The sequence below is a fragment of the Athene cunicularia genome (assembly GCF_003259725.1).
Source record: "Athene cunicularia isolate RWA chromosome 4 unlocalized genomic scaffold, athCun1 chr4_part2, whole genome shotgun sequence".
Lineage (NCBI taxonomy): Eukaryota > Metazoa > Chordata > Aves > Strigiformes > Strigidae > Athene > Athene cunicularia.
Genome location: NW_020799099.1, coordinates 25,990,043 through 26,003,186, shown reverse-complemented (window position 1 = coordinate 26,003,186; position 13,144 = coordinate 25,990,043). Strand labels below are relative to the sequence as shown.

Genomic DNA, 13,144 nt, shown 5'->3' with positions numbered 1-13,144 from the left:
GAGACAGTCCCTGACGTGTCGGCCGCGTCCCACTCCGGAGGCAACAGCCGTAGCGCTGCCACCATGGAAAAAAAAGGGGTTGGAGGAAGGGAGATAGTGGCGGGTCCGGGCTGATGTCCGCGCCTCACGCTGAGCTGCTTCCTAGTTTTCCCGGCCTCCAGACCGCCTTCTGGAGCGGCGTGAAGGGGGGGCCCCTGCCCCAAACCGCTCCTGAAATCCTTGGGTACAGGCACCCCAGCTTGCACAGATTTGCTCTTCCTCGTAAGAAGATGTGGACATTGCCACAGCAGGTGTAAGGATGAATAAAGCATTTACATATTCCGTCAAGAGCAAAATAAAAGATTGAATATTTATTTACAAGGCTGCAAAGGTAAAGACAACAGCTGCTGTATTAATTTAGTTCCATATTCAGTAACCTTTCAAAAAAGCTCGCCTGCCAGCCAATTTAACTGAGGACTAGCTCGGGCCAACATTGCTGCCCTTCTGGTAGGCTCTAGCTTCGTTAAATCCATCAGCAGGTTCTAATGAGCATTTTGCTGTGTGCCCGGTGCCTCTCTCGTAGGCATAACTTGGGAGGTTCAAGGGAGTGTCTCTTCGCAGTGCACAGCTGGAGGGCCCGATTCACGGAACGGTGCTTCAGCCCTAGCTGTGCCTCCCAAGAACAGGAACCAGGAGTCTTTAGTTACTCTGTGAATACAGCAGTGATGCTTGGACAGTTCTCATCCCAAAGCCTACAGAAGCTGCTATCCAGAAGAGCAATGCTCCTTTACCTTCTGTCACTGAGGCCAATTTGCATTACTATTTCAGGTAGTTTCTAGGATCGGTAACCTTTTCCTTTGTCAAAGGTAATGCTTCTTGCTTTGGTTATAGCTCAACGTTACACTCTTATCAGAGGACAGAGGAGAGGATACTCAGAGGAGCATCAAGGAGTAAGTTCAGCACTTCAGCAATTTACAGTTGGTTTTGGAATTCAAAACATGTTGTGAGAACAGCCTTAGTTCTTCACAAATTCAGGCTATCTCTTTTCAAAGGGCCTTGCTCTTAGTCCTTCAGTACTTCTGAGACTGATAATGGAATGCTCCTAGCTTGTTGCAAGATAGATTTCTTTGATGACTAAATAAAGAGCCAGGAGTTTCAATTCTCCTACCCCCCTTTATTTCATTTCCCAAATCAATTTAATTGTAGGATTGGATTTTTTTGTTTGGTTGGTTTTGGTCTACCAGCAGACATAAATGCATGCCATCAGTTTTAGTAATTGGAGCACTTGTATAATATATGGCTGTAGGGGCCTGCAGTTCTTCCCTTTCCTTCTCTTACAAATAGTCAACAGAGGTTTTTCACTCATCTCAGGGCTGTTGCTGTTGTGCTCTACTCCACACAGTCTTTCTAGCTTAGCATATCTTTTTGCTGCTTCTAATGTCTTGGAGAGTGTAGTGAAATGCTACAAATCTTTACAATCTGTCTAGCTCAGGATCCCTTAGCTAAGGAAGAGCTGTTCCTTATTTTCACTTCCAAACTCCTAGAGATACTCAAGAAGACGTGTAAGTTCCTAGAAGCTGTTAAGCCAACAAGGACTTACTTCCCATGCAAGGGAGAGAACGTGTTATTTCTTCTTACAAGGGGATTCTGTGTTCAGGCACAACTGAAATGCTTGATGGAAATGCATTTCCGATAAACAACAGCAGTTTTTATTGGTCATAAAAGAGAGGCAGTGAAGGGCCCCCATAAAAGCCAGCTTGAACCAAAAGCCCATGAAAACACCAAGGCCAGAAAGAGTCAAGTAGGAAACAGGATGTTCAATATGAAATGTGCTGTTCAGTAACCACCTCCAAAGCAACTGTGGGTACTTGCTGTGCGCACTTAACCTTCCATCCCATAAACCATGGCAAGACATGGGCCATTGAATCACAGAACCATATATGTTGGATGGAACATCCAGAGGTCTTCTAGTCCAACGTCATGCTTAAAGCAGGTCTAGATGCAGCAGGTTACACCAGGCTATGTCCAGGAGAGTTTTGAGTATCTCCAAAATGAGAGATACCGCACTCACTGGGCAGCCGATCCCAGGATTAACCCTAACCCTCACAGTAAGACAAAATTTTCCTTGTACCTAATCAGAGTTTCCCATGTTCCAGCTTGTATTACATGCCTCTTGTCCTAGCCCTGTACTCCTCCTAGTAGTTGTGGACAACAGTTATATTTCTCTTTAGCCTTGGCTTTAAGGCTGAACAAACTCAGTTCCATCAGCCTCACTTTGAACATTATGTGGTCTAGCCCCAATCAATCTTGGTGGCCCTTTGTTGGACTTCCTCTAGTCTGTCGATGTCTTTCTAGCACTAAGAGCCCCAAAATGGACCCAGTACTCCAGATGTGGTCTCACAACTGGTGAATAGAGAGGAATAGGTGCTTCTCAGCCTGCTGGCTACACTCCGTGTCTTGATACAGACTGTAAGCTAGACTGTGTAAATTGGCTTGCACTAAATAAATGAGCTACATGAACTTTAAATCCTAGCTTCCTATTTAAGGCAAGCCTAGAAATGAGCTTTTGCTGTGAATATGTATATCTACTAAGGTAAAATACAGACAATCTAGCTTAACTTGAAAAAAAATGTGTTGGGCATATGTTGTTTCTGCTGTAAATCACATTTATGGAGGTATGGCAGGGTGCAAGAAATTTGATATACATAGTTTACCTCTGCTAGTATCTGTTTAACTCTCTTTACAGTTAGAAAATTGTCTTGTCAAATTCTGTCCAACATAGTTTTTTCAAAGGGAATAATAAGCATTTCTGCCAGCTCCTCAGACATTTACCAATTCTTGGGAGAAAAAGAAAGGTCTGCACATAGTGCTCAGACCTGAAGCAGTAATGACTTTTATTTCAATCATAGAACTAGGAAAGAGTTGCCAGCCTTTGTTCATAAATTGTCCAACATCAGATTTGCCAGAGCAGCAAATAAGTCTTGATGAATATCAGCAAGGCAGAAGAGACAGCAGCTCTCCCATCCCCTGTCCCCAGACAATGTTCTCTTCATTTCATTTACTGTAAGGAGTGAATTTAAAAGAAACCACTGCTCCTTGAGCAGCGACCTTTAAAAGTAGTGCTGTGCTGCATGCCACTCACTTGTGCCAAACTCTGCCAGTCCTTAATCATGCAGATTTTCCTGGAGTGAGACAGGTTTTGGGGAATGGTGTGCTCTATGTAACACAGACAGTCCTTTAAAAATGAAATGGAAAATTAAAACGATAATACTTGAAAACATGACCTTGAGAGAGAATATTTGTCTTGAATATTTTATATGGTGCCAACACAAAGATAATATAGTATAAAATTACAGAGGACCAAGATCTTTCTTGCTTAAAAGGCCAGAACAAAAGTGTTTAAGTAGCTAAAGAATTAAGTTTCTATTTATATGCATCTGCAAACATTTTGGAATACATTTATAAACTGTCATTTGTTCTCATTCCCTTTTGGTTTAGATTCAGTCTCACTGGTTAAATTCTACCTATCTCTCTTTTTCAAATGCAGTAATAAGAAATAGCTGTATGCATAAACAAGTGTTACCAATCCGCCTTAGATGACTAAGGGGATAAATACACACCAGTGGGGAACGTGAGAAATTGGTAGGTACGTGTAAGCACTAACTCCAAGTTACTAACAGAAGTATTTCACAGCCAGCGCTTGTTAAACAGTCTGTTTAGCTCATCTAGTTCAAAAAGTAATACCACCAAAGGCTCAATTCAGTTGCCTGTTTGCTCACAGACTGTGACAGAGTTCGGCACCATTTCCACATGAGACAAGGCTGCAGATCCAAGCACTGTATTTCAAACATGATCTTCTCAAAGCATCTAGGACATTGCCATACACGTGTGTCATTCAAAGAACGTTAAACCTGTAAAGACAGGTAGCTCACCCAAGAAATGACACGTTTGAAGTTGCCCATTTAACACCAACATGACTGCTTGTGTTTACACAACTATGCTACAGTCTTTCAAGTAACTAGTCACATTATTTTTCTTTAAGGTCATTGCTTCATATTGTCAATGCTTATGCAATGAGTAAATACTTGGTATTTCTTTATATTCTCAGTATGTATTTTTCCTTCTCATTCATTTTCTTTACCAACATGATATCCTTTCTCTGAAGAGAATATAGAATTTGTCATTTCTTCACAGGGTTTTCCATGGTCTTTTCATCACTAGACTACTCAACCTTTATTAAGATCTATTTTCTGTCATCTGGAATTCAAATATGCTGACCAAACATTTAATTGGATTTGAAAATATGAGGAATAAATAATTTTACTGTATTTTTTGTTGCTCACATTTTAGGTAGTTTTCCCTTGAAGATCAGGAAATCCTATTTTTCCTTATTTCCATTTCTTTTTAAATACAGACATTTCTGTAAACTCCAAAATGTAATGTGGAAGATGACACATCATTAAGGTATTGAAAGTTTGGTATACAACCAGTTGTTGACATTTCTAAAGAGTTTTTAGATGTTCCTAAGGCAAGCATAATCTGTTTATTTTTAGAGCATTCATCATAGAAAATGGACTCTCATATATTGCTTAGAACTTGAATATCAGACACACTTCAGTCCTCAGGTTCTGGTAGCTGAGAAAGCAATATATCTCCAAATGGTTTCCAAAACTGAGTCAACTCTATCTACTTGCTGTATGCTTGCTTGTACATCAGTTATTTCTAATTCTGGAAATCCTCAACTGTTACAAATGCAATACCACTCACCCTTTGCTTTGCCTAAAAATTACTCTTGTAAAAATTTCAAAAAGTTATGTGTGTTCAAAAAAATGTATTGGCTGGTCTTCAAGCTCAGTTTTCAACATGCTGATGAAACCTGTGGAAGTATTGAAGTTTGGGGACAAACAGAACTAAGCTGGAAAGATGAAAACCTTTGTCGTATGTGTTCCCCCTCACCAAATGACCTTTCTTACAATGCAGAAAACTGATCATAACATTTACATACGGTCTCTTCTCCTAGTAGACAGTTCACAGATCATGCAGCTGATTATGCATTACTCAGAAATACATTTTACTGATCTTATTTTTTAAAAATATCCGTATGATTTTTTTTTTTTGGTTACAGTTTCATACTGTTTTCATGAGAAAAAGACATTCTCAGGTTGCTCTTAAGCTCAAGGATATGTGTCATCTTTTGCTCAGACAGCTTATATTAAGATGCAGATGATTGTTGGTATGGTTGGTATCTAGGTCCTGAAGACATGCTTGGAAGAAGCAATACGAATAGGGTCACCTATCACAAATTAAATTACGTTGTTCTGTAAAGGCGTCCATGAAGACAGCCTTTCTGATAATGTACAGCAAAATGCTGTCTGATATGTAATGCCATGTAAAACACATCATGTTTGTATTGAGCTTAAATATAAGATGCAATTAAAAATATTTTCCAGTAATTTATGCAACAATGTCATTTGACATAGCAAAATGGTTTTTTCACTTGCAGTTCATGGGACAGAGACACAATTGCTAAGAGCCAAGTGAGTATCTTTCCTATATGTTGTTGAAAGTGAATTAATTCTCCTAAGTTTTCAGCACGTTATTTCAGTTCATTTCTTCACATTTACACAGACTTTGCAAACTGTGCTAAACCACTCACTGGCTTCATCCAGAGTCATTCTGTACCTCTATGTGGCATTTTATGGAACAATGCCATTCAGTAGCAATATGTGGCTTTAAATTAATGGATTTCATTTGTAAGTGGTTTTTGTCCTTTGAGAAATTACTTCAGTTGATGAAGAAGTGAAAAAGAAATACTTTCCATACCTGTTATCACTTCAAGTCATTTTAAAAATTAGGTACTTACTGTTTCTTTTGTGCATTCTGTCACAGTTTCAGAACTTCTGAGGGACATCTGTTCTAGGTTAAATGTAGCAAACCTTACAGTCCTCTTCTTGAACTGTAATCATATGACTCATACACTAACATCCAGAGATGTTTAAAGATTTCATCTGCTCCATCTCCTTCCCTGATGAAACACCTACAGGATATTTTCCGTTACAGGTGCCACATTTACTAGTATAGTGAAAATTTACTGTCCCATTTCTGACTGATGGCCCTGTTTGTGAACAAGTTCAGCTTGTCAGCCTAGCTTCACAAGGTTGAAAAAGTACTCTGATGATGATTTTATACAGTCTGCCTCCCACTTCAGAATTGAACTGGCAGTTTTCTACATGAACTCTTCATTTTCCTTTGTAATTGCCCATGATTCACACCCACATTTTGCAGAGATTGATGGCATTTTAATTGCTAGGAGTATTTTAGGAGAGGGGATGGGAAGAAGCTTGGGAAAAAAGTGGGTAGGGGTTTGGCATGTTTAGATGGCTAACTGTTCTGTGACTGAACACAGCTACAAGATCAGCAGCCAGAGCACCATCTGTGCACACAGCTTATCCATACCGCCCAGCTTCGACACAAAGGAATGTGTCAGCTCCCGCTTTTCCAGATCAGCTGAAAGCTTCCTTCATGCTCCAGTGAAATTCTTCAACCATTCCCTGAAGATCTAATCCCTTCACCCAGCACGTTCGACTGGCACAGCCTTCCTTCAGCAAGAAGCTCTTCCTGCAGTGCTGCTTTTGCAGGTTGGAGCTGGGAAGGTTCAGCTGCTCTTCATGCCACCTCCCTGCCCTGCAAGTTGCAGAACGATCATCTCAGCATCCTGGGGAATGGTAAGAGATATACAACCCCCCCATAGAAATGTGAAAGAATCTCCAGAGCCTGTGTGTGGCTGTCTATGGCAGAGGTGTTTGCATCTGAGCTGGTTGTCCTAGGCTTCCTTGTAGTCAGGAAAGAGCTACTTACTCTAACAGGGGGGGTTTAAAACTTGACCCATCCCCTCCTAAAAGAGAAACTTGGGTTTGTTCAGATAAACTGTACCCTAAACACCATCAGCTGTTTACAAGACCTTCTCTGACTATAGTGGGAACCTCAGCAGCTAGTTCTTTGCACACTGTGGGTACCTAAACTTCAGTGAAAGTTGCTCCTGGTATCATGGTAATGTGTGAGTAAATTTTCGCACCATCAGTATCTGGACTGGAATCCAGTATAAGAGTAGCTGTTCCCCAAACCCTGAGAGACATTTAAATACCTAGTGTCCATCGATTTCAGGTACATAAATTTTATGGGATTTCAACCTTAATGCTTTGCAGATCAAATTTGTCCTTACAGAATCTCTGTGCAATATTCTCCTTGTTATGTGCAGACTGTGGGGTCTTATCTGCATGGGGAAACTGGACAAAGCAGCTCTCCCAAAAAAAGTTCCTGATATAGACTCCCTTCTCCTAAATATCATTTACTGTGTACCAGAACAAAATATCTATATGACAAGACCTAAATTGTCAAACATGGGAAAAAAAAATCGCTTAATTTCATCTGTAAACCCATACTAACCTCCATATAAGTTTTTGTCATGTTGACAATCTTATACTTTTGCACATCTCTCTAATTCTTTAGTTAACAGATGGCAGGTTTAGATACATCTACCATTACATGATGTTAATGCCACACATTCCTATCAACAGACTATGAGATTCAGGAAAAGCAGATTTCTTTATAGATTCTGCAACAGAGTTTTGTTGAATAACCAGAGACTGCTCTGGTTCTGTATATCTCCACACATAATGTCTCAGCCTGGCTTTTCTATTATGTACAAAAAATGCAGCATATGGCTATCACCAATTCACCCTTCCCCTTTATTACAAAATCTTCTCCATGATTCTAGCTTTCCTCCAGCATTGATTCCTGCCCGTCAGGACACTCCCATACATTTCTAACTTGTTTCATTCCCAGCACCTCCTTCCCAACATCATCTTGCCCACAAGCTTCTGTACATACCTGTTTCTCTTATTGATCTCCCTTCCTGGGTATATCAGATGCACTCTTCTCTCTTCTAACAGCAAATTCTGTTCACCATCAGAAAGGAAGAAAATTATGTTGATGTCTGTGTGTGAGAAGAAGGGAGATCTTCTTCGTCTTTACCTTTGCCTCACTACAAAATCTGAGAGCAAAATCTGGCACATTACTTCTTTACCACCTCGTTTGTCTCCTCAGCAAAGACAAATTGCCATGTAGTTTTGCATTGTTTTTAGCATTACAGACAGTCCTGTTATTTATAGTGCAAATATATCTGGCCTACTTAGTGGGAAAATAGTGAATATCATTAACAGCAATCATTAGCAATTAAGATAAATTCTTGGGTAGTTTTTGTTAGATTTTCTACCACCTTATGATATTTTAAAGAAATCATACTTATGAAAAAATCAATTGTTTAATCGATTTTCCTTGTCAGAGACAAAAGGCAGACATTGCACAAAATAACATTTTTTAATCCAAACAGTTGAGAATAGTTTATTTTATACCATGTAGCTAAGTATCAGTATGACCGTTACACCTTAACCTACTAACAGGTTTCTGAAGGAAATTATCTTTCCCTTAAACCTAATGGGAATTGGGTATCTGTCTTCTCAGCCACAGCTGAAAATCCTAACCTCACAGTTTTAAACTATTTATACTCTGGCAAAGGTTTGCACTTCATAGTTTCTCCAGTAAGTGTTATTTCTGACCATTCAGCGGCTGAGCAGAACAAACATCCCCATGTCAAAAAACCCCAGTCAGTTCTGTATATCAAGGGGTTGCTTTTCCCCAGAGTATATTTACTTCAATAGCTTACTTCATTCCCTCAGATCTTATAAATACAAGTCAAAAAAAAAAAAAAAAAAAAAAGAGAAAGTATTGCTAGGTTAAAAATAAGCATGAATCTACCTGACCTCTGCACAAGTCCAAGAATAAGTGAGAGCTGCTGGTGGGAACTTCTGTGTAATATTTTCAGGCCAGCTTTGGTCATAAGCTCTAAAATTACAGAAAAAGCAGCAGTGTAAAAAAACCCCCGAGTCTCTCTTGCAAACCATTTACTTGATCTTTTTGAGTCATCTGAGTACCTTCTGCCTGGAAGCGTAAGGCCTTAAAGCTTGCTCCTTGAAATGTCGAGAGCTAGTAAGCAAACCTCAGCTCCTAAGAACATGAAACTGAAAGTTTTTATTCTGTTCCCACTGAAAACTGAGGTAAAATTGATACCAGGTTTGTATAGGGCAGAACAGGCCATCTAGATAGTGAAGCCAGTTGCTCTAGGCTGCCTCCAGGAGCTACCGACCTGAACTCTGTCTACAATAGTTTTACTACTGCAATACTGTAATAAAGCACTGATATTTGTTAGTGAAAAATATTCCCTTTGTTGGCTATGCTTCTTTGTGAACTTTTATTCAGCATAACAGAAAGACCACTTCTGGTTAAGAAAAATGTATGTTTAATATAGATGACACACTCACTTCTATGACTTTTTCCTGGTAAACATGATAGAACAGTGCAGTAATGCTACATCACACATTTATAAATATGATTGCAGGGATATAGTGTCCTGTAATATCAAACATTATTTTAAAATAATGCCCATGTCAAATATAATTGTTAATTTATAGATATAAATAGAACAAGAATCTGCATTGTGCCTTTCTGTGGAAGATAGCCATTTACTGAACCCACTGAAGAGGGTTCATGTTAGTAAAACCTTTAATATATCATGAAATTAATAAATAAAAGCAGGGCAAGGGAAAATAAAGTAAAATAAAGTGAAGAAAAATAAAATGAAGGGAAGAAAAGAGGTGCAAACTTAAAAATGAGGTTTGTGGAAGCTTCACATACAGCAGACTTTAGGTTATTACCATATTTTTAATCCCAGGTGAGCTTGGCCCACAAACTTCTGATGCTGCACAGATAAATCTGCCAGTCCTACACTGGTGAACTGTTAATTGATTCCAGATCTAATCCACAATTTTTTCCCCAAAGTTTATACCATATACATGTGTTATTCTTTAGCAAGTATTAGGATGGTGGTACAAGAAAAGCCAATTTAATATTAGGGCTTGGGTTCTGCTACCCATATTTATTTTAAGGAAAGAGGACTTGGCTTCAGTATTAAGCAGTGTTTCACTGCAAGCTCCACAGTTTACAAAAGGTGCTCAGTCTGGGGGAAAAGCGTGAAGATATAGACTCACCTTCATGTCTGACAACAGCCTGCAGCCACCTTGCTCTCTGCTTTCAATGGATGGCCTCCTCTCCCACAGAAAACCAGTCAAAAAGAGACCAGTGAAACTAAATATATGAGGATCCATTACCTGGGATTGCAGAAATGGTTCCAGAGGGGCCAGTCCGGAAGATTTGCTGAACAAGCCTTTATGTCTTCTGCTTTGCAGATATTTGGAGGCGGGGGACAGAGTTATCCACCCCAAACTTACATGCTGCTTTGGAAACTGTGACATTGATCTCGTGGCTGTTGTTCAAATTTGGAGCTCCTTACTAGCCAGCTAGCCTGAAGCCTGTAGTGGAGAACGTTTCCACACTGAGAAGGCTTCTGCAGGCACTGGACTTTGGTTTGGTCTATCCAAAGTAGATCTGGTTTGGTTTATTGCAGATTCTGTAGCATCCCTTCCCTCAGGCTGTTTTGGTCTTAAGCTTTTTCACCCTAGGTAGCATGCAAAGGGGTCGACTCTGTATAGAAAGGAGCCACCTCTCTCACCTTCCCAACTGTTCAGAAACAGCTTTTGGCAGCCAACACTTGGATTAGTGTAGGATTTACTACCACTTCTGTATACAGATGGTGGCCTTCACTGGACTTAAGTAAATCCTGTAAGGAAATTCTGTCTCCCTAGTTTTGTGAAGTTGTACAAGTTATCAATATATCAAAGATATATTTTGTTTGGGTTTTTGACAAACCCCTGACAAGATGCCTAGCAGAACGCTACTGAAGAAAAGAAGTTGCCATGGGACTGATGCTTATGTGAATTGAAAGCTGTCTACAGGGTAGGGGTGAAGGGATTCATTGTCACTTTTCAGGTTGAGGAAGAATAAGCAGTAGTCTGTTAGGGAATGAGTTTTATTTAAGATCTTAATCAATGACCTACAGAAGGAAGGGGCACAGCAAATCACACACACACAGAGCTCTGAGCGCAGTAAAAAGTGGCAGATGAGTTCCTGCATAGATATATAGTGCATCTACAGAGAATAAGCTAAGCTGTGCTTACACAGTGCTGAACTGAAAACTGGCAGCTGAAGCTCAGCAAAGAGACCTGGTGGTTTCTAAACTCATCTGCTCAAATGTACCAGCAGCTAAAAATGCCAACAAAATTTTGGGCATTCTCAGAAAAGATGGTACGAACAAACCAAAAATATAACACCTTGATGCATCCACATCTTAAACGCTGTGTACAATCCTATTTCCATATTATAAGAAGGACATAGGGAAATTAGAGATAATACAGAGAAAAGCAACTAAGATGATTAAAAGGAGGAAGCAGCTGCCTTTACAGGGAATCAGAAAAGGCTGAGACTTTTCATAATCTTATACCTCCCCCAGGCTGAATGGGGTATGGTCAAGGTTTATAAAATCATGAAGGCACTGAGTAAAGCAAATACAGAATTGTTATTTGCCAAGTCCTGTGGTGTGCTATGGGCACTAGCTGAAACTAGATGGAGAGTACCTTAAAACCTGGGAGAAAGTCCTTTTTTTAATACTGCAGGTCACCACCTGCTCTACGTTCAACAGGAGGCTGTGGAGAGCCACAGTACCAGCAAGTTAAAAAAAAGTCAAAAGCAGACAAATTCCTTAAAGAGGTACTGAAAGGAAGAGGCAGGAACGTGCTTGCTGGCATCCTCAGTGCGGTGGCATGTGCTGGAGGAATATGAGGGGGATAGACTGCAGACAAGCAGGGTCATGAGTTGTCCCCAAACATTTCCTATTGCCACTGTTGGAGATTAAATGGATTATTAGTTTGACCCAAAAGGCCATATTCTGTGTTGTCATGAAAATAAGACTCTGCGCTCCTTTGCTAGAACTTAAAGCTGACACTTCAGAGTTATTTCCACCCATTTAATTTTGATTGCATCTCAGTAGGCAGTAAATGGTGCAGGATATTTCTCTACTGAAAAAACTGTGTGGTGATTATCAGTGGCAAGGATTTTTTTGTTTTTGTTTTGACCGTGTCATTTTTTTCAGTGGAGTTAGAGAAAATATGGGGATCTACAAAAATGAAAGGAGGTGGACAAACAGTGTTAAATAGATGTGGATCTTTTGTATAAATCTATAAAATTTAAAAGTGATGCAAATCTGGTCAAATAGGAAGTGTGTTGAGCAAAGAGAATGAGTTACGCAGGCACAAAACATATTTTATTTTTAATGAAAGTATGTTTAGGACTTAGTTCTGCTACTGTCATTAAAATTTCTGGATGAGTCCAATTTATACAGCTGAGTGTTGTTCCCAGGTTTTCTGATGGTGTGACTGCTGTGCTTTACATGATGAGCAAATAATTGTTCTCAAGAATTAAGTTTTTCTGATAAAGGTGTCAGAAGCTGGGTGTAAATAATTAAAGAAGGACCAGAAGTTCTGAAGGCTGTATAACCCCCACTGCCAAATCATCCCTTTCGGCAGAGACTCCCTCTCACTTTGAAGATTTCATAAGAATCTACCAGCGTACCTTCTCCTTACTCAATCTTTTCTGCTGCACTTGTTTTTCTGTCCTTCTTCTTCTAAACACCCCGCACAGCAGAGTGCTTCTTCTCTTTTCACTATTTCTCATCATTCCTTCTCCCAGTGCAGAGAAAAGGCTGAAAATGCTGAGGAACTATCCACCACCCCTCAGCAGAAGGTGATTTTATGTTGCAGAAAAACCTGACAAAATATTTGTTTTATATATTGCTAGCTGTTCCAAGGCATGCTTGTGGCTACTTATTTATATTCATCAGGTATCACAACATCTCAAGACAATTATCAGGTTGCAGTTTTGATATCCATTTGCTGTGTCTCAATGCAGAGAGAAGAATGGCAAATCACGTCCCCTGGAAACGTGCTATATTTGAGCAAAAGGTTGAAACGGGGTGTCTATTTATTTTATTTTTTTTTTCCCCCTCCCTGGAGAGTAGGAGAGCAAACAGCTAATCAAGGGAGGAAAAAAAATTCTCACAGACTGGTTATCTGGCATTTGAATTAATGGATGGCAATTTACCCTGCATATAATTTACAATCTGTATGTCCCTATATATAACAGCAATAGTAAGAAC

The 13,144-nt window shown here is 39.7% G+C and overlaps 1 protein-coding gene across 2 annotated transcripts in view; it reads right to left on the bottom strand.

Annotated features, from left to right (window-relative positions):
* Positions 1-10,262, bottom strand: part of NPY2R (neuropeptide Y receptor Y2) — a 14,928-nt gene extending 4,666 nt beyond the window's left edge. Inside the window, exons 1-3 of one of the 2 annotated variants that reach the window (XM_026848031.1) lie at positions 10,206-10,262; positions 8,802-8,883; positions 7,870-7,937 (exon numbers count right to left, since the gene is read on the bottom strand). The gene's annotated coding sequence lies outside the window, so the exon portion shown is untranslated. Of the gene's footprint in view, positions 1-7,869; positions 7,938-8,801; positions 8,884-10,085; positions 10,151-10,205 lie in introns of those variants that run through there. The other variant, XM_026848030.1, reaches the window with a different exon arrangement.
* Between the last annotated feature and the right edge of the window lie 2,882 nt (positions 10,263-13,144).